This window comes from Anomalospiza imberbis, chromosome 4 (genome assembly GCF_031753505.1).
Source record: "Anomalospiza imberbis isolate Cuckoo-Finch-1a 21T00152 chromosome 4, ASM3175350v1, whole genome shotgun sequence".
NCBI lineage: Eukaryota > Metazoa > Chordata > Aves > Passeriformes > Viduidae > Anomalospiza > Anomalospiza imberbis.
The window spans coordinates 49039332-49061978 of NC_089684.1; the positions used below are offsets into that span (position 1 = coordinate 49039332).

The 22647-nt window shown below is 39.9% G+C and overlaps 1 long non-coding RNA gene across 1 annotated transcript; it reads left to right on the forward strand.

Moving 5' to 3' along the window:
- The first annotated feature begins 7822 nt into the window (after nucleotides 1-7822).
- LOC137472905 (uncharacterized) lies at nucleotides 7823-9560 on the forward strand. The gene is made up of 2 exons (XR_010998475.1): nucleotides 7823-8303; nucleotides 9171-9560. It is a non-coding gene; the product is annotated as an uncharacterized lncRNA (long non-coding RNA).
- Nucleotides 9561-22647: the final 13087 nt, after the last annotated feature.

Here is a 22647-nt window from a genome sequence, read left to right on the forward strand (position 1 = left end):
GCATTGTGATGAGATTCCCTTTTTAGAGCAACAATAACTTGCATGGCACATGGTTTTGCTCCTAAAACATGCACTTCTAGAAAAAAATATCTTCCAGAGTCAAAACTTCAGTGCTCCTAAACTACTTAGGGGCTTAGCTGATCTCAATGCTGTTCCCTCTGAAAGCTCAAAAAACTCTATTCTATATATATATATATACACATATATATTCCATAAACAACAACTGGGACCTGTCACTTGCTGGGTCTTTATTGTCTTTCAAGCACAGAGAGAACCCAAAACTCGTGCTCAGATCTGCATTGCAACAACACAACATGTACCTAAGTCTGTGCCTTGGTGGGAGAAGGGATTATGAGCCTGGAGGATGACCAGGTTCAAAATAAAGGTTGCCTGTCCTGAGGATTCACAGTCTAAATAGATCAGCAGTTGCAAAGGAGCAGGGGGTGTTGTTTTTAGTGAAATCCAAGGTGACAGCATCCTTGGAACGTGGCTCTTGTTTGTACAATGGAGCTTTTACACCAACATTTGCAGGGCTCAGCTTCTCCTCTTAAGCTTTTAAGACCTTGACCTGCTTTGCAGCGATTTAAAGGGCATTGGTGATTTTAGTCCCCAAGTGTCTCCGGCCGCGTGAAGCAAATCCCACATGGAGTGTGCAAGTGCCTGTCTGGGACGTGGGTAAGGAGCACACGGCAGGGGGGAGAGGGTTTTATCAGATGAATGTTGGGCTGGGCACATAACAAGTGCTATGAATTATGCAGGCAGCCAGAGGAGTGCCATGAGACCCTGCACTGCCCTGTCACACCCTCTGCTTATGCCCCTTCCCTTGCAGAAAGGACTATTTTAGGAATGTTTAGGAGAGCTGAAAAATATTTAATTAGGACTATTTTTTACCATCCTGTTAATAAAGTAAGGGGCCTTAATTGCTTTGGCCTATCACGTGCCTTCATTCTGACCAAAAATAGCCTACTCTGTTCATAAGAACATTACAACTGTAAGTTCTGATAACTTGAGAACCAGGAATTAGCATTGATATCTAAAAATGTCCCTTTTCGACAGCACTGAGAGACAAGGGCTAAATCTGGATATGAAGCTATGGCATTTTTTACTATAAACAAATGCTGTCAATGACTGAGTACTTTGATCTGATAGACCACGAGCCAGAGTAGATTTGTGGGGAAATAATTCCAATGACAAAGCACTTGCGAGAAGGGAAGGGACAGGGCTCAGCTGGGAGCCTATATGTTGCCAGATCAAGAAATTAGAGGGTGGATTGCAGATGAAGCTAGGAAAGAATGTGTTCTGAAGACATTTGTCATAGCCTACCTAGAACCTGAGCTTTTTTATATTTATTCACCCTCTCAACAATATATTTATTTATTTGTACATATATACAAATATATATACATATATTTACGTGAAACTGTGTGATGCCCTTCTGCCTGTATTGTTATGAAAAAAAGAAAATTGAAATATTTATAAATAAAGATATTATATTAGTATCATATAAGTAAATAAATGTATATATGATTGTTTTTCATCTACTAGATCTGGGAGGGAAACCATTCCCACCAAGGCTTACACCAGTAACACAGTGGCACAATGGCACCCTCTGTTGCCCTGCATGATTCTTTTGATGGCTGATCCATACAAGTGGATGCATTAACTCCTGAAAACATCTGTGCATCACTTTCTCCAAATCTGACTTCTTCCTGCCCAACTTCCTTGTTTGTTTGGAGTTCTCCTCTGTTATTTCCCTTCTTAACAAATCCAGTTTGTTCTTTGAACCTGCAATGGAGGAGAGGGCGAATCGTGAGATTAATGATCAAGAGGAAGCTGTGAGAGGCTGTATTGCCACACTCACTTCGAGAATAGCAGCCTTCTGTCCCCATTTTGTCCTCCCTAACACAGCTAATGACAGCTTCTTGCAACAGTGGCATTAAACACTGAGCTCAGTCCTGCAGAATAGTGATCATTTCTGGGAGATGCTGTGTGAGACGGTGCCCGGCGCTTCCTGGAAAGTGATTAGTCCTAATGAGATCGGGTTGTCCAACTCTCATGCCACTAATTAAATCACAACTTCTTCTTTTTTTCAGTTACACAAAAGGTTGATTCATGAATTAAAATACATAGTGAATCTGATTGTAACTCTGATCCTCTGTGTGTTCATAATTAAACAACCAGTTCCTTTATGAATTGAAACAAAATTCTTTTTGGGGAAGTTTTCACTGCTAATCATATTCATTTACATCCATGTGACTACACTTTAATTGCTCATTAATGGGAAGACACACAACTACCTTGTTCTTGCTGGACTTTCCTAATTCAGACATTTTTGAACTTTAAGGACACCAAACTCTTCTCATATAGTCATTTTTTCTCTCCTTTAGCTTTCCACACTCTGTCATGTTACTAAGAATAGTAAAACTATCTTGCTTTAACATTATAACTACTGACTGATTATATTGTGTTGGCGTAAGAAAAATCAGACATATATGGTCCATTATTGCTGATATGACTACCTACTTTCCCCAGTGGAGTCTGAAAAAATGATCAAATGCTGTATTTACAACTGATCACTTAGGAATGATCAGTCAGAAGTCATCAAATATTGTCAACATCAGCAGATTTTAATTTAAAAAACCCCGTGTTTTCTTTGATAGGTGTTTTCTAGATAAAAACTTTTACACTGAAAATCTTCAAATCTTGATACACAAGGGGAGACGAAGAGAAATTCAGAGAGAAAGTAGAAATTTGACATAAAAATCAGTTTGGATTTTGCACGTACATAGTAATTTTTCAGAATCCATGCCATATTCACTTGCTTTGATACAAAGAAGATGTTATTGAGAAGTCAAACTGAGTTTTATCCCACGCCTCATAAAAACAAGCATGTTTGACAGTTGTGGGAAAGAAGGGGGCTCAAGATGGATCTATTGTTCATGCAGAAAGATCTCCTTTCAAAAGTTAAATTACTCGTAATGATTCCATGTAAATTTGTTATTTGAATCCCCTGCAATCCCACTTTCCCCAGACAGAGTTGGATGAGGGGAGATGGTAAGGACGTTACTTAAGCTTTTTGGCTTAGAGTAGATCTCTGCTTAAACAAATTCTGATTGCTGCTGAACTAGATATACGTTGTTTTCTTTCAAAATTAAACCTGCAGGTTTCAGAATTCAACAAAACCATTATTTTCTGATTTTTACTCTGATTTTGTTACAAAAATACCCAACAACATGATGCTAAAATGCCAAAGAAAAGTTATTCAAAAACAAAACCAAGCCCAAAATAGCAGTATTTTAAAAACAGCACATTTCAACAGGACGGAAATTCTTTCCACTTTTTATTTTCTTAAACTAAAGTGCTGACAAAATCAATACATTTTCTGAAGTGTTTCATTTTGACCAAATTTGCATGTACTGGTAGAATAATGGATCCACTAAAGTGATTATGAGTAGTTGAGGCTGCATGCTTTTCTTTTTTGGGTTAAGGCCCCAACAAGTCTAGTGAGACTGACTTAGTCTTCCCTGAACAGAGAAATTATTCTAATAAAGACAAGAACTCCAAACCAAACAACACCCAGAATTGTTGTGACTCTCATCCAGAAAGGTGAAAGGTGTCTGGTAAAAATACAATACAGAGTCAGATATTAATGGGCACAGACTACTTTAGGCAGTGTTTTTGGAATTCCAAAGCACCATATAAAGGATAGAGATGAAGGAAAAGCTGGATTGTCTGGAGACAAAGATGCATGTGAATGTCACCCTGTTCTTCTGAGAGTTTTAAAGTTCTTCTAAAAGCTCCTATGCCTTCTGATATTTACATATTTCAGCTGAGTTTTCGAACACATGTTCATGTAAATAATGATTGTTTTGCATTCTTTGTAGATGAAGAGAATTGATGGACTGTTAGTTTCACCAGTGTGGTTGGAGAGGTGGCAGTTTCACCCTCCAATCCACTGTCATTTTTGCTATTGTATACATAGTAGAGTCAGAAAATAAAGTTTGTGGTTTTGAGTTCTTTTTCCTTCCTTTTACTTCTAGCCTGCTTCTGTGAGTTATTTTGTGTCGCAGTGTGACATATGAAGAATAAGATTTCTGACTGATTGGAAGCTGGTGAAAGAAAGGCAAGAAGGGAACCCCAGTGTCTACACGCCTGTTTGTGTCACTTCAGTGCCTGGTAAAGTTATGGAGAAGATTATTCTGGAAGATACTGAAAAGCACCTGAAGGGCTCCTGGTCAGTGGAAAGTTGAACCTGAGCCAGCAGTGCCCTGGCAGCCAGGAGGGACATCCCTGTCCTGGGGCAGCAGGCCCAGCATGGCCAGCCGGGCAAGGGAGGGGATTGTCCCGCTCTGCTCGGGGCTGGAGCGGCCTCACCGCGAGTGCTGGGGCAGCTTTGGGTGCCACAGTATAAGAAAAACATTAAACTATTAGAGAGTGCCCAAAGGAGGGCACACGGACAGTGAAGGGCCTTGAGGGGAAGCCGTGTGAGGGGAGGCTGAGGGCGCTTGGTCTGTTCAGCCTGGAGGAGACGGAGGGGAGACCTCAGTGCAGTTACAAATTCCTCGAGAGGGGAAGAGGAGGGACAGACGCTGATCTCTGCTCTGTGGTGACAGAGACGGGACCCAAGGAACGGCCTGAAGCTGTGTCAGGGGAGGTTTGTGTTGGGTATCAGGAAAAGGTTCTTCCCCCAGGGGGTGGCTGGGCACTGACCAGGCTCCCCAGGGCAGTGGGCACAGCACCAGCCTGGCAGAGCTCAAGCAGTGTTTGGACAATGCTCTCGGGCACAGAGTGACTCTTGGGGATGGTGCTGGGCTGGGCCAGGAGCTGGGCTGGATGATCCCTTTCAACTCAGGATATTCTGTGATTCCAAGCAACTCTGTGAAAACCCTAATACAATAGGCCAGGAAACCAAAACAGGCCACAGAGTGCTGTCTGTCCTTAAATAAAGACAGATTCATGACAGGTGACTCCTGTTTTCCCACTAGTTCACAAATATTTTGTTTAGCTACGCAGATTCCCTGGAAGTGGGGGGCATGTTGTCAGGTCAGAGGACCTGCTGTTGGGTTATATCATTGTTATGAAAGTCATGCTGCTAAGGAGCTTTGAGTTGTACCCCATACTGAGAATAGTCTAAATAATCTGTGACTCAAAGTATCTCTCATCAGGGATCACTGTGAACACGAGCAATTTCAGCTGACCCAACAAGCTAAACACAAACATGTCAAGATCTCAATAGCACCAGAACATTTGTTTTCAATATCCTGAGTGTGAATTCAGGGCCAATGGGCAACATATATTTGGCAATGGTTTTGTTTACCAGATGGTTTTTTTATCTAATTTTACTGCAGATCACATACGAGTATGTACTGGAATTAAAATGATGATAGGAAAGAACCCAGTAGCCAACTCCTAGTTTATTGCAGCAGCATAAACTGATTTCCAAGGCCATTATTCCACATTTACTTGGGTGTGAGATATGAACCCAGCCCATTCTCTTAAGGGAACATCTCTTGTAAACAAATAAATTAAACTTTGAACCCTTTGAAATTACATTTTGAGAGTGGTAGGGCAAGAGAGAGCACAGACTGTAAACCTCTGCTCTCTCTTAGGCCGAAGGTTGTTGCTTCCAGAGGCAAAAAACAAAGTGCACCTTACTACCCACTGCCCCAGGTGTTGAGGCTGACCATAACTGATCCTTCTGAAGCTGCCAGGAGTCCAAAGGGAGCCACAGCCTGCAAGGAGACACCCAAAACAAGGAACACAAACACGTAAAACTGCAGATGAGATGAGGCATGGAGATGCTTTGTTTGGGACCCTGGCAAGGCTCCCCAACCATGCTCCCTCCCCAGCCATACCTACAATGCACTGCAGGAATGTGTTCTTTGATTTAAACCATTTTCTCAACAAGTAACTTAACTTTTTAATTATAATTTCATTTTGGATAGCAGTAATTGTCAGGTTGGACACATTAAATATGAAAGCTGAATAATGCTGGGACCAGAGAAAGGTTTCTGACTTTAAATGAGCTACACTTACTAAGTTCTATGTCCACATCAAAGGTATTTTGCAAGGAAATAGAGCTGACACACTGTTATACTTGTATCAAAGTATCACATGCAATTTTATAGATAATTGCTGCTGTAACATATTCTGTGAAGAAACTAGATCAGGAATACTGAGACACAGCTCAAAATGATAATGTGTCTTTTCCCCCAGGTTGTCAATAGATTCAGAGCAGGCACAGTGCCAGGTTAAGGCCGAGCAAATATTTGCAGTGCAATATTTTATCCACCAGAAAATTCCTCAAGTTTCTTCTAGATAATTTTGGCTGATAAAACATTTCTTTAACTGCAAAGTTTTATTTTGAAGCACTACTGAGTCTGAGCCCAAAAGGACAGACTGAGGTTATTTTTAGAATGCTAACTCCTAGATAAAACCAGGGCATTCCTTTTTGCAATTTTTTGTAAGTCTTCGTAGATTATTTGCTAGTTGGTTCTGGAGATTGTACATGGAATGATTTGTCCATGATAGAGATGTCCTTAAGCCAAAATCTCAGATCCTGGAGCTTTGCATACAGCTCTCCCCTTTTTCCTTTTATTGGTCATAACCCTGGGAGGTTATGACCTCAGATTCCCCAAAGTCTGGAGGGAATTTGCATCTGAATTTGAAATTAAAGTAAGGTTCATCCACTGAATATATACTCTTATTTACCAAAGGGAGACAAGCTCAAACCACATCATGTTGAACTTTGGCCATATATTTTATAAGATATGACTTCAAATGCAAGAAGGCACGCCAGCTTAAGAAAATACCACTCTTTCCTCCTTTCAAACAGATTTTCTTTGCTTTACTAGGTTTTGCCCTCTTCACTGCTCACAGAGTAAGTATTCAGTTGATAAATGGGAGACCTCTTCCAGATAGTGTCCATCTTGGCTACACTCACACTATTAAAAAATGTAAATACAATTTGTAAGGGAATCCAAAATTTTCTAGGAATGCTTAAAGCTTACAGGAGTGTCAGATTCTTCAGACTGAGCAGGGTCTGTCCAGATGGCTTAGTTGGGATATGTGTGCTCACCTCAGCGGAGGAAACCCAAACTGGAACTTAGGAGGGTTTATTAGCAAATCCCACACACACTGAGCAATCCTTATAAATACCTAAGGAATTAATTTATAGGTTAGCCCACAGTACAAAAAGAGGAATGCCTGGGTTTTTCCACAGATGGTTATGTGAAAAAATATTTCTCCACCAGTTGTAATTACTTTGAGATAATATAAATTACTCCTGGCTTCTACAAATGGGTTCAGTGGCAGATGTAGTCAATCAAGAAGGGCCTTACTCTGGATTTTAGCAGCACTTTAGGACAACAAGCATAAATGCTTCACTAATATTTAAGATGGGATTCATTGATGTGGCCATGCTATTTCATACACATAACTTAAAAACATCTTTTTAAAAATAGACACTCAATAAGCTTTCTAGCTGCAGAGAATCCTGCATAACCCCTGAAAGAACACGAACATGAAAACTCCACCAGAACAAGCTCCTTTCTATTCATTCCTGATATTATTTCAAACTGAAGCTTGTCAAATATTTAAATACTCCATATGAAATTTTTTTTTAATTTTTTTTTTTTTTTACTTCAAACAGTTATTTACTTCAAACAAAAGATAGCACTTGGTTCTGTAACTGCCTGTAAGCTCCCCGAAGGTTGTACAATGCAGGTCTCTGATAAGTCCTATGGAAGGTTGTGGATGACAGAGAATCCACATTTGTAGTTCACAGCTTGTTGCCCAAATGTGATTTATTATTAATATGTCTGTAGAAACAGTAAATTTACATTTTTCACATTATTAAATGTGATTGTTTTATTTATATTAAAATAGATAATATTGCAAAAAGTGCAAGGGGGAAGGAACCTCTTTACCACATTGGAGGTATTGTACTAGGTTGATGTTTTGGGAAAAAGGGGAGGCCCACCTGTATGGGGAGGCTGCCACAGACAGCTCTGTTGGCTTGGGGAGGAGAGGCAGGAAACTGGACTACAACAGCAGTGAATAGGAAGGTCTTAGCAGAGTCACAAACCAGACACTTGCCAAAAATATTAAGATTTTAGTCTCCAGAATTACTGAACAAGTTCTTCCTCAGTTTTCACAGTTGAGACTCATTTCAGGGGTCTGTGTCCCTGGCTTCCAGGAAAAGCAATATGGAAAAATGGATGACCAAAACTGCACCCTGAAAGTAATCTGCTCATGGAAACTGTCCTGGAATATTGGATTGGATCATCTCTGTGATAGTCACGGTAAGATTTCACAGTTATACTCCAAACCAGCTGAAACCTCTTCAGTCAAGTTCTGACAGCCAACATCAGCCCTTTGAGGTGAACCACGGGGTGAGAATTGTTTGCCCAAACATTTACTGTTTAGTGAACATTTCAAAGTCAGCATTTTGCTAGAGCTGTCCCATAAGCAAAGATCTTTTACAAAATCAGTGATACTATGATCACCCCTGTGCTAAAGTCTCCTGCAGCTGCCAGAGTGAGCAGTGGTGAGGCTGGTTCCTCAAGGGAAACCTGGGCAGACTCCTGTATTTTCTGACTTTTATGCTTCTGCAAGGCAATGCTGTGACTACATGAATGTCATTTTTGTCATTTAATACTGTTGCTAACCCACATAATTGTTAAGGGACTGCACAGTGCAATTTAGCATAATTAAGACAATTACACAGTTAAGCACCATGAGCAGTCAGTAGCCAAAGTTTTTGCCCTAGTGTAAGGAAACCTAAAAGCTCCATGTATTGTTACTGTGCACCCTTGGGGTTTTGATTGCTGATGAGCATGAGGGTGATCATGGGGCACTGTCAGGCCTTTTTACCAGGGGGATGCTGTTGATCAAGGAGGAGGGGGATCTGAGCCTATTCCCATCACTCCATATGTTACCATGTGGGAACTTGACCTCCAAGCGTGTTATTTGAGCCACGCTTGAGATCTCACCAAGAGAAGATACTTAACACATCTCCTCTGCATTTTACATCCATCTGAAATGTATTTAGCTAACTTTTGAGGTACCTTGCATGTTAAACCTCGAACCGCAATTGTAACCTCTCCAGTTTCCCTTATTCACACAGTATTTGATTTGGATGACATATTTTTATAATATTTATTTTTCAGCCCATTCTGAGACTCTCATGTTAATGCCACAAGAACTTCAGTCTACTGTATAATATTTCAGACATAGAGGGAAAAAAAAAAGAATAAATAAAGAAAAAGAAATACCAGCCGTCTGCATCCACTTAAACTACATTACAATAAAGCTCAGTAAAGATCTGATCAGCAGTTTTTTAGCCTGCTGTGATTTAATATGAAATAAATTAGTGGAAAACCTAAAGGCTGAAAGGAAATTTTTTGCCACTGTTTAAAACAGGACATGAATCCTTTAACATAATATTTACACACTCTATATTAAATACTTTCTGCAAAGGTAAAATTTAGCACTGCCAGCTTCAGACAGACTGGGAACAAAATTTGTTTACACTTAATAAATCTGATTTTGAGAAGAAAAAGTTTTGTTCTTTTTTCCTTTTTTCCCCTCCTGTGTATACACTAGCATTGACAGAAAATCCTTATTTCAAATTATGTAAACATACTCATTAAAAAAACTGCTGAACACTTAAAGGAGAAGACACAATTTGTATTCTGTTTGGCAGTGTTTTCATCTTGGCCTTCAGAGTTGCTATGATCTGTTATCTCTGGTGGCCCACAAAGCTTTTGAGATTCTTGAAGCACCACGGCTTTCAGCGATCTCGATATCCCAGCATAGCTTTATTCGTGGTCATTGCTAGTAGATTTAGCATGAATTTTCTGACAATATACTCTAATATTTGGTAATGAAGGTGTCTGCCAAGAAATATCAAATTGTCAGATGTGACATTTTCACCAGAAAGCACTGTCCAGTTTTTCCAGGGTAAATTTCATGGTCCAGGATTGAACTGCCATTCAAAACAAGAAAAAGATGGACTTTTTCCAGGGAAGACTCCACAGTCCCCAGCCCAGCTCTTTCAGAACATCTCAGAAGACAAAGATAAGTCTCCTGCTATGTTGACCCAGTACAAGGACACAGCATTATAATCCCAGAGCCTTAAACCTTTACCTTTATGTTGGGAGGGGGTGTGAGGTGGGTACAATATAGCCACGTGGAGATGAGAACATTTTGAAAAATCAAGAGAGCTTTCATGAAACAGAAAAACAGTTTCCTACAGAGCTGCAATTAAAATCATGCCTAATCCCTTGAAAACACATACTGTTTATTAAGAAAGTTACTAAGATGTGCCATAGCTCCCAGGCAGAGGTGAGAAAGAAGTCTTAACTCACCATCTACTTCTTTCATCTGAGATTTATCATCTAGCCAGACAACTTGGATCATTAGCACATCAAAGATCTTAAAACATTCCAGATGAAAAAAAGAAAAACTTCTTTAAGACCATGGTATTTCAAAGATCAGCCATGTATTTGTAGATTTTAAGATCATATGGAAACTTTGCAGTCACCTTCTCTGACATCTGCAGAACATAGCCCAGAGAGGCTGCCCAGCAATTCCTAAATTATTTTCAATAAATTGTGGTTGGCTCCGGGCATCTTTCTTGGAAAGACATTCAGTCTGATTTAAAGACTATAAGCAACTGAGAATCCACCACATTCTTTGGCAAGCTGCTCATTACAAATAGGGCAAAATCTTACCAAAAGGAATGGGAGTTTTGTCTGGACTCATATTTAATCTGCAGATTAAATATTCACAAAACATAGAATTATTAAATTTTCACAGAAGTGGGTTGTAGTTTACTCCTTCCAGAAATCATGAGACTGTAATGATAAGTAAAGTAAGAAATTGGGGAAAGTATTAACAGGTTTGAAACAATTTTTTAAAGTCTGATTAAGGTGCATAAAATCCCTACAAGGGCATGAGAATGTTCATCCAAGACACATTCTTTATGGTTTTGAAATCTAAAATCTTAGTGCTCAGAGATAACATCTATTTAAAATACATGAGCAAACCAAGGCATAAAAAGTCTGTTCCTCTAACTTTGCTCCCAGGACAGGTCTTCTGATGCCAGTAAGAGTCCTAGAAAAACATGAGCAACACTCATTCCACTAGTCAGAAATTGTTTTTATGGCAGGATTTCCAAGAGAAAACTGATTTTATCTTGCCTTGACCCCAGTTTGGGCCAATTGCTTTGCTATACTCACAGGCAGAAGTCCTCAGTTAGCCCTATGAAAAGCAGACAGCCATAATGTAAATAGAGTTTCTATTTATTTTGAAGTCAGAAAATTCATTCCAAGAGAACAATAAATGTGGGACCACATGCATTGTTTACTTATCTTTAGGAACATTGTCATTCCCCAAACAGGCTGACTACTTCTCACTACTCTTGTTCAGCTCCTTTTGCAAATGCATCTCATCAGCTTCAGCTAATTCATCACTGTGGTTTGACAATAATCACTGACTCTCTTTCTAAAGATAATCTGTGTGTAAAGGCTCTGTTATATAATACGCTATAAGCCAAGAATATCTTGCAACATTTGGAAAGGTAGGGCAGTAATGTTCTGCCAGATTCCTCTCAGCATTTAAACATCATATTTTACATGCCAAAAGTTCCTTCAATTAATAATGACTTGTGAGTTTTACGATGGCTAATTTATATCTGAAAACAATTAGGGAAGGCAGTTTAGAAAAACTTATCTATGTTTTGGGAGACGTTACCACAAAAAAATGTCACTGAAGGAGAGAGAAATAAATGGACTGAAATTCAAGGATATGTCCTGGCCCCTTGGGAAAAGTCAATGATAGTTCAGAGCCAGTTTGCTTCAAAGGTAATTCTGGAGAAAGATAGATTTTTCAGAGACATCCCAGTAACAGATAAGTGAGTGAGTCCTTGTGGGATCGAAGAAGCAACAGAGAATAGTAGAGGCAAAGAAGGGGTTTTCAGATCAGTGAAAAAGAGCATCCTAGAAAGGGAAAAGACATAAAGCTGCAAATCTGGGACAAAAATAAGTGTAAGTATATCTAAAATATTCACAGGGGAGAGGATAGAGGTTAGAGAAGATTAGACCCTCGAGCAGAGCATTAAGGGTGGCACCAGAGCTATCAATGAACTAGAGACAAAACACCATCCTCCATATTTCTCTAGCTGAGCAAAAAATATCTGTTCAGACTGGACAGAAAACAAGGGTCAAGATTAGAGAGATTCACCATGAGAAGGACCTGTCAGGTAAAAGCACAAAACCCATCAGCTGTAGTGACAAAGAGCCTGTTTGGGGCCACCGGGAAGGGATGTGCAGCAGCTGCCATGGCCCAGGTCATGCTGACCCCAGCGAGAACTGCCGGCAGACACCACACCCACCTGGTGGGAAGTCACACCACAGCTTTTCTGCAAAATCAAGGATCTGCCAGGGATCAGCAGACAGCTGTCCAAGCCCTCAGGTCAGCACAGAGATGCAGAGCTTTGTGCAATTCCTACTGTCATTAGAAAATAAACCATATATTAATTATTTTTATTCTTGCTGGCATGTGAGAAAACACTATTGAGGGAACGCCCCTGGTTTCCCTACCCCACATTTTTACTAAAGGAAAGGTGTTACCTCAAACTTCCAAACTTCCCCAGCTGTGCATTTAATGACATTTTTGTTCACCAGTTGCCTGGCTAAGTTGTTTTAACTAATTCCTCTTTGATAGCTGCAAAATTATCCTGCATATCCTGAACAGAGAAGACCTGCTCATTATGCAAGGACCAGACCCCAAATTCTGATTTCCTCGAATATTTCTCTTCCAGATGAATGGACAGATAGATTTCCCACAAGCTCAATGAGGAAAGACTTGAAGGCTCAGAAAGAAGAGGCCACCACTGAAGTCTGCAGTGCCTTCTCCAGTTCAAATAAAATGAAAAAAAAAAAAAAAAGGCCTATATTTGCTTATAACCTAAAAAGTGTGCCTGTCACCATTCTGATGAATTAATTCAATTTTGCAGTTTGGATTAATTACAGTGAAAGACCCAAATACACTTAATAGACTAATATCTGTAGTTTTATGACTGTTGAATAATTAATTACTGCTATTTCAGTTTCTCCAAATGAGAAAAATCAGGCATATTAAGCCTTGGGCACTATCAGCCACCCAATAGCTCTGTATAAAGGCTTGTGATGGAGTCAAAATATCTCATTATTTAGTTGAAAGATTCAGTCTCAAAGGGTACTATCTTTGGTATATGGATATTTCCAAACTCTGGGAAGATGATAGGTTTGTAGCAACATTTTATTCAAGATAAATGGAAGAGTTAAAAGAAGCTCTTTTGTTTAACAACAGAAGCTAATGTTTGTGTAACTAATCTACATGTCTTATAGATCTGTCTTTGGTGGTTTGGCTGGGAACTGAATTAACACTTGAAATTTTTGCTAATAGCATGGCAGACCTGGATGTGTCTGCAGAAGTGACAGAAACAACCAGTGGCAGGAAGAAAACACCACAAAGAACACCTTTGAAATAAAACCACCAAAAAGGGGCAGAATTACTTGAGAAGGAATATGGCTTTGTGAACAAAGACTGTGACTCCTGGATCATTGGTGCAGGTCTCTGCAAACATTCTCCACAAGGAAACATGACTGCATGGAAGAAATACAGGTCACCAATCTCTCCTTCCAGTGAAAACAATCTTGCACATCAGAAATACTGGCTGTGAGGCAGGCGAATATCACCAGAGGAATAAAGTTTCCCAGAAGAGAAAAGATAAGCTGATATCTGCAATCAAACTGGAACAAACAATGGAGGTAACTCACAAAGCTCAACAATAGCCAGAAAATAATTAAAACAAGATCTAAACAATTGCTGGAGCCCTCTATAAAGAATCTGAGTCAAAATTCCATAGCTTCCCAGAAAAGGCAGAAATATGACCATGTCTTTGGGGGCAGAATGAAGTGTGTCTGAGCAGATTGAAAAACTGCTAACATAAATAAAATTTTGATCCGCACATGAAGAAAAAAACTGCAGAAAACTGCACTAAGACAAAATAATAATTAATGTAAAATTGTATCATTTTTCAACTACAGCCAATATTAAAAGTTTAGGGCAGAAGAGTGAAAAAAAAAAACAAACCTGTAAGATGATTCTTCCACCCCTGCTCTGCTGCCATAGATTCTGGCACTCAGCTGTGGAGGGACTTTCAAGTTGACATAACACTGGGCAACGAGAGATGATGGATCACAAAGCTTCTCATTACAATTGGGGGAGCTTTTTCCACTGCAATCTATTAATGCTTCAGCTGACACATGGGCTCAAGTACCTGGAAATAAACAACAAAAAAATAAAAAAACAGCTTTCCAAATAAGTGAAAGATGGACTCAGATTATCTAAAGGACTTTCACTCAGAGGGTACTGGTGGTTCTTCCTACTCCATAATTGTGATGATCAAACGGGACAGGAGGCATGTGTCAGCTCTGGGTTAGGCTTTTCTGGAGGCACACATACCTCAGCCCAAAAGACTGGTTGGGGTTTATGTCTGAACAGAATCACCCTGAGCACCCCACTTTGAAAGTCGCTGCACAGAGCGACTGTTTTTATCTGTAAATTCATCTGAATCTGTTTGAGGCAAAAGACAGGTAAGGGGTTACAGCTGGGTGGGGAGAGCAAGAGAAGACCTTGAGTAACAGGATGGATGTCCAAGGAGTCTTGTGCAATCGCAGTTTACACAGGCTTGGAGTCAGACTAAGATACAAAACACTGACAGAGGGATGCTTGCCTGAACTCAAACATGTCTCTTAAATCGGGCAAAAGGCCCAGGATACCTCGGGACATGGAAGAAGTTGCTGTGGTGCTCCTGCTTTCCAGTCAACAGTCCCTAAGTGGGAGGAGAAAGCAGAGAGGCTGGAGGACGGTATCCAGCAGCTGAATCCATCCTGATGCTCCATCCCTGGAATGTCTACAGCAAAGGGACTTGAACTTGGCTCACAGCTCTTCTGAGCTAACAGGGAAACAATGAAACTCAGTTCTTCTCAGTTCTGTTATTTTTTTCCTTTTCTTAAGGGAGAGAGAGAAGGAGAGAAGACAAGTGAAAAGCTGGCAAGTAGAGCAAATTTAGAGAACAGACCAGATAAAAGTTATTGTTATGAAATTTCTTTGTTTCATGGCCAAGACCATTATATATCTCTGGCTGGCCAGACAGAGCATCATGTGTCTTCAGCAGAAGCTTCTCTTCTACCCAGGGAGCTGGACAGAGGAAAACAAAATTTCAGGAAGGAGCTGGATTGAAAAGGCATCAGAGTTCAACTCAGCCTGAAGGACAGACAGTCCACCTGAGGGACTCCTGTTCACTTTTAGGAACACGGGACACCCTGTCTGTTGTACTGTGTTGGTCTTAAAAATAGAAAATGCCCCAAACAAGGGGAAAATACACCAGAACAAGAACAAGACCTGTAGTGAAATAAAGTGACAACTTTTAATCCTGGGGGAAGGAGTGGATCCCATCTCTGAGACCCATGGATCAGGTTTGGATGGCTAAGGCTCCCAGCATTAGGATATTTTTTTTGAAATCAGGATAACACCACAGAGCTTTCTAATGTCTTTGAGAAGAACTTGCATTTTCATTGCTGCTCTTTGATGGCCAAGCAACTGCACTGTCAAGAAGGAAGTGAGAGCAAATAAACGTGAGTTAGGTTAAACAGGTATTTGCTAAGAAACCCAATGGGAAGGAAAAATCTTCTCTTACAGAAAGAAAACAAAGGTTCTATGGAAGATTCAGCTCTGCAAATGTTTTTTAACACACAGTTTTCTCTGGAGTTTTTTGCGTATACAGGTTTTTGACTTTACATACAAATCACAGAGAAAATGTGATACAGACTTTAGCACTGCCTGGTAAAGTAACAATCTCATCTTGAGAAATTTATTCCCAGAAAAAAATAATATTCTGCTCCGAGTACTTTCTGTTCATATGTTAATGCTGTCCTCTCACTGTAAGCACTAGCATGTGTACTTCTGTAAAGAAACAGGCAAACACAGGTACACTAATATTGGAGATGGCCCCTGAGCCTTTTAAACTTTGAATTCTAAGTGTTTCATTGGGTTTATTAAATTCTGTGTATCTAGAATTTCCACTCTTGCCTCTGTACCAGCAAGCTGATCATGTAATAGTAAGGTTCAATACCAGTTCATCTGGTTACGTGCATCAAGCCTTCCAAAAAAGACTGGGAACAGTATATTCCATTCCTTCAAATAGAAAAAAAACCCAAAACAACACTCTAAAAAGACAGTAAAATATATCACAACACTTTCCAAAGTGTTGGGTAAACTCAGGTCCTTCATAAATTCTCATATGTGGTTCCTGAAAGGAAACACAGAAGTGTGGATCTTGAACAAGCCTTCTACATGGCAAAACTGAAAAAATGCTCATTTCTGCTGAAGAAGAAATTTTCAGTTTATAGAAGGTTTCTCACACATGCAAACAGTGAACTTTTAGAAGAGGTATTTTGCTTGGTGTGGGCAGAGTTATGAGGAAGAACAGGCCGAATAAAGTTTGGAAGATGGCTCTGAATGCTGTAGGGTCACCCAAAAAAGTGTCACAGCACTATTTCAGGTTTCTGCCACAAGAGCCAAGAGTATCATTTCAGAGACTGAAACAGTTTTACTGGAAAGAAACTAGCTCCAGGAACCAAAATGAGCAGATTTTGGAGAAACAAAGGAGATCCACCGGAGACAGAAAGACTCATTCCACATGGTGAAAAGATAATCAGGCAAGAAGAAGGTTTGTATGATATTTGGCCAGATCAGTGGAAGCTAGAATGACCTTGGGAGGCGAGGATGTGTCTGAGTAAACCCTATTATAAATATTTAAATCTCTATCATCCCTAAATTACAGAGGAAACATGCTGTGGTATGGATATGAGCAGCCAGGGCCCATAATAGACTGGTCTCCAAAAGCTGCAGAAAGTATCAGAAAGGCAGCAGGTGAGGAAGACTTTGCAGCACCTGAAGAGATATCAAGGGCATATTTTGGGAGGGAGAAAGGCCTGGCAAGGACTTGGAACCACAAGCCACTGACTTCTGTTCTTCTATTGCTGCATCCAGAGTAATTCTTTCTGCCAAAGAAATACTAGGTTGTCGTCTGCTTTTCCTGAAGTAAATAACCTTCATGGCCCCCACTTGGGCCAGTTGTGTAGACCAGAATGCAGCAATGCTTATTGGAATTACACCCTCACCTGAAGGCCATGTTTGTAGCTGTCAGCACATAGAGATAGTAAGGAGAAATTATTCTTTGTGCCCAAAGCAGTCTGTAGTATTAATAGTTGCAGGAGATTTGTACAGAAAGTCCCAGAGGAGTTAAGCCCATACACAGAGGGGGAAGCAAATCCAAAATTCTGCTCTTGGCCCACTGCTGTGTTTGATTCTGCCTCCACCAAACAGTCTCCCAAATCCACCCCACAAAGACCAAGTGGCACACTTGTGAAAGTAAACACACTGTTTGCAAAAGCTTTTTATTTCACACTTTGGATTGAGTGTAAAAACTCACTCCTGAGAAACTCATAGACAGATACACATTTGCAACAATGAGCTCTGTACTCACGTTTCAGTTCTTCATTAGACACTCACACTCAACTGCTCCATCTCAAACTGATGGAATCCAGCCTTTGTGGTGTGAAGAATTTGCAATGAAATGCAGTCTGGTCCCACAGACCATGACTCCAAGCTGAAGACAATTTGATAGATGGTGCATTGACCACACAAACGGGTTCAAAAGAAATCAGTTTGGCATTCTGGAGAATTTTGAAAGTATTTTTGATCAATGGTGTTTGGAAGTCTCAGGAACATTAACTCCATATCCAGTTTGCCAAAATGTCTACCTTAGATAGAATTTATGAGCATACATGTCAAGATATATTTAAAATCCTTTGAGACTTCCAAGTACACGAATAACACACGTATCATTACTACCTTTTTTTAACACAGCATCATATAAATCAAATGAAAGTGCCAGGCTTTCTCAACTAAGGAAAACCACTTCACTTAAAATAACAAAGGTAATACTTATTTATTAATGTACAATGTCCAAAATTCCTATTAAAATCTGTCAAGAACAGTTTAATGCAGCACATTTTCAGGAACTGATATTAACACATACTTGCTCAGACGTTAAATCCACCACTTTGCTGTATCTGTATTTTTCATTTCAAAGGCTAGGAAGTCCCTAGTTTTTCCTTTGAAAAAGTGCAAAAGTACCATGTTGAAAAATGGAAACAGCATCTGAAAGTACCCACTGTCATTTATCAACTGTCTTGTGTCAATGTACCATTAGATGTTCATCAACAATGCATTTAAGGATGAAGATTTTTCAGAAGCATTTCCTCACACTCTCTGGGATGGTGTCTGTGAATGAGGAGATTAGGAAATAGCTTTTTAGCTGGTTCTTGCTATCTGATGGGGACTCATCTCAGCAACTGCAAATGGAATTCCCTCTGCATGGCAGATTATGGTAGTTGAGGACACAGGGAATAACAAGGTCAGCATTGCCATTTCCATGCTTCCAGCCAGTGGCAGACTTACATGGTCAAAGTCTTGCCATGAGCAATTTCATTTTAAGTCAGTTGTTCTGAGTGTATATTTAAGCATGTAGAGACTCTAGAATGGACACAGTTAAATTAAGTTAGGGATGAATTTTTTTTTCCCACAACCATCTTATAAATTTACAGGAGTAACTCTGTGTTGATTGAGTCTCAGGGAGCAGAAGAAATCTTGACTGTTGCTCCTTAGATAACCATTCAAACAACACAAGCATAACTTCAGGGTCTATTAAGAAGAAGATAAAAGAGCTTGTTATTTCCTTGGCTGATGATAGTATCCTGAATGATAAGGACCATCATGTCATTCTGCTGACCTCATTTATAGTTGTTTCCTTGAGCCTGAACAATTGCAGTTGGATCCTGGTGCAATTCTTCATAACAATAACTGCATTTACCTTTCCTGCCAGGGACACTCATTCAACACTTCTGTAAGGTCCCCTGACCACCTTGGGCAGAAGGCAAAGATCAGTTTTGTTGAAGAACACTGTTCATATGTGCTCATATGCAGGAGACATTCTCAGAGTAGGGACAGCACATCTCCTTCAGTTCTGCTATGGGATGGCACCATATTGTCCCCAAAGGAGTATGGACTGTCCCTAGTACAGGATAGGAGCCTTCTCTTTTGATTTGGTACAAGAACCTTTGGCTTGGCCAAGGCTCTGTCTGCTTCTGGGATAAGTCATCCAAATCTTCAGGCAAAATTAACCTTTCCCTAACTCTAGCTGCTTCCTTTACTTCTTCCCATGGGGTTTCTTTATCTTCTCTTCCCAGCACAAAATTCTGATGTTTGGTACTCTTCCTCAGGCTCTCTGTTTGCTCTCCCACCTCTGAAAAACCCACATTTCACCTTCTTGCTCTTGCTCACACTTTTGTACACCCCCCACGTTACTCAGTTCTCTTACTCTTCTCATTTTCCACATCACTCAGTAACTCAAATCCTGGCTTAAGCATGAAAATCTCATTTCAGGCATTTGCACAGATGTGGTGGATCAGTTAAAAAAGATCAAGGACAGACCAGAATATTTGCCAGTAGAATAGACAGAGATGTGAAAAAAACAGGAGCCCAGCAACCTTTCCACTTCCTGCATATGTAAAAAGCCGTCTTGAGCAGAAGAGGTTCATTGCAGATATTCAAGAAAGGAAAATTATTGTTAATAATCACATCTTTCCTATGAAAGCAGTAAAGGGCCTTTGTCCAAAGCACAATCTTAACAATGTTATTTTGTTTTCTGAACTACTTCTGCACAGTTTTAATGAGAATTTAGCATTTCTTGTCATCTTTGGTATCACAGTGAGTTTGCCAAATTCAAAGACTTAAATTTAAGTGAGGTTCCTGGGATCTGTGACATCTCAGAACCAGAGATCAAGCAAGAGAAAACACCATGAGAAAGACAGTTCCACTCCCCAAAACCATTAGTCCATCAGGTGAGGCACACTTAGTGGCATATTTGCTTTTGACTTAAACTTCACATGAAGTCACGGAACAGCCCAGGCTTCAAAGGACTGCCAAGGCAAAAGGGACAATTCTGCATGTGCCACATTGTGCATGTCAAACAATGTTAACACTGAAAGGCTCATTGTTACAGCCTCACTGAGGACGTTAGCAAGAGGAAGGAAAATTGGATATAGAAGGAGATTACATAATTCTTTTGAGTTTGCAAAAGGAATTTGATTTGGCAAGTCTGAGCAGCAGAGATGTCGCTCTCTGAATTGGGAGTTAGTTTCAACTAGTAGAAACTGTCAGTTTTGAAACAACAAAAATATTGTAATACATTGTAAGTCTGTAAAGTGAGAACTGGCAACAAGCAGAGTGACTCCCCTCTATATGTTACTTGGGGGAGTTAAAAATAATTAAAATGATGTACCTCTAGAATCTTATTTCATCTTAGAAGAAATATAAATTAACTCTATCTATAGCATCCACATCTCCAAACCATTCTATGATTCTGTAAATGTTATAAATGTTTCTTCTCCTGTTTTGGTGTAATCAGAAACTATTTGTGTTTTTTTTTTTTTTTCCCATAAATATTGCACAGATAGCAGTAGCTGCAAAGAGACAGTGTTTTACCTGTCATTGAGTAAATAATTCCAAAGTTTTCCATTTTCCCCAAAGATTTAAGGGCTGTTGGGAAAAAGGATATGGAAGGAAGGCGACAGTAAGAATTTTCCAGTTAAGTTTCCTACTAGGTCATCTTCCAGTGGGCACAAGCACTGAGGTCTCTGCAAGGGAAATCTCTGCTTGGAGCTGATCACTGTGAAACACTCCGGGGCTGCATGGCACTTCCAGCCTTATCTGACTGGCTTTATGGTCATGTCATTGAAGGCACTTGAGATTTTCAGACTGTGTAGAATACCTTGGCTCACAAACACACATATTCCAGTTGATTTTTGGGGTAGTCATTTCCACAAAAGTTATATTCACACTTCCATCAGAAGCAAGAAGGTTGGGGCTAAGACAGGATAATTTAAAAGACAAACAGAGTGAAGGATTTCTGGCTTCTCTGAAGAGAGAGGGTAATGCAAGCAAGGTAAGGATCATCCCTGGTCTTGTGTCCTTTTAACATGTAGAAGAAGCTGGAATAAGATTCAAGGGAACTGTGTGGTTGGGGCAGAGGAGGACAGTAGCATTAGAGATGGCAAATCCAGTGTAGCAGAGTCCTTTACATTTCTCGTCACTTACAGTGAGCCTGCACTGCTCTTATCCATCACAAATCACACTTTGATCTATAAGAGTTTGGCTTGCTTTTCAATATTTTAGGAACATTGCTCTAACATGTGAAATATGGTTTTGTTTGTGAAGGAGCAGCAGCTGAGATTGCTGCTGGGAATGTGCAAATCCTCTGGAACCCGTTTCAGTAGAAACTAATCCTAAGAAAAGCTTATCTAAAAGCTCAGCATTAAACTCTGTACAGGAGTTAGAAAGAGCTGACGGCCAATTAAATATACTGGAAACTGAAGGGAAATGTGGGGGTGGAAGAAAAATGGAGATAGTTTGCTGTTCCCTGACTGTTGCCCCTGGAAAGTCATTCCATCCTGAATTTCTCCAATGCCATATCCTTTGTAAGGTTTCAAAACCAACATTTAAAATATATTTTTAAGGATAACCATGTCTGAAAGTTAAAGCCCTTTGGGGAAGAATAAAAGAGGGACTTCAAAGTAACAAAATGCTAAATCTGGCAACTTGTTTTTAATGGAAGTAAAAACCTGCACCATTTAATACTTTAAAGTGTAATAAGAAGAGAAATGTCACACGTAGAGTTCAATTTCTACCCATGGAATTGTGCCCCTGATTTAACAAATTCCAACTTAAATGCTTCCACCACAACTGAAAAATGTTTTACTGACCTCGAGCTCATTGTACAGCAGAGGTCCAACAGTATTGCTCGGACTGGGATCAAAGAAGACTTGGTTTTCAAAGCAGCCAGCCCAAAGTGAGCTAAATCCAGCTGGCAAGTGTTTTGCAGTTCAGCAAGTGTTGAACCCCCTTTTTTTTTGTGGAGTTTTGTTCAGGATGGGTTTCGACATGTTGCATCAAGAGTCTATTTTAGCTTCAGAGGAGTCCCTGGTCTCTCCCTCACTGAAGAATATCGCTGCATGAGGTGCTGCAGTGACCTGAGCTGTCTTAGATCAGACTTCAGCCTCGCAGGAGGACCAGGCTGAGCACTGATATTCAGCTACATTCACCCTTCTGGTGTTACAACTTTCCTTTGGTCCTGAGCAACAACTTTCCACATGTAAGACTGCATGAAATCATGTAAACAGTGTGTTATTCCTAGTTAAATTAAGAGCAATATCTATTCTACCTGTATAGTTCTAAAAAAATATCTTTTTAAAATTATTGTCTTCTCACCAATTCAGCTTTCACATATTCAAGCACCTGGTTTTAATACTCTGGACATGAAACATAATTCTGGATGCTGACACCAAACTGATGCATGTCCTAAGATATTGGTCAGGATCTGTCTCATAAGGTAACATTGATATAACACATATTACCATTATGTGCCAGGTTATTTTCAGCTCTTCACAGTGGGAAACCGCTGTCTTGGAT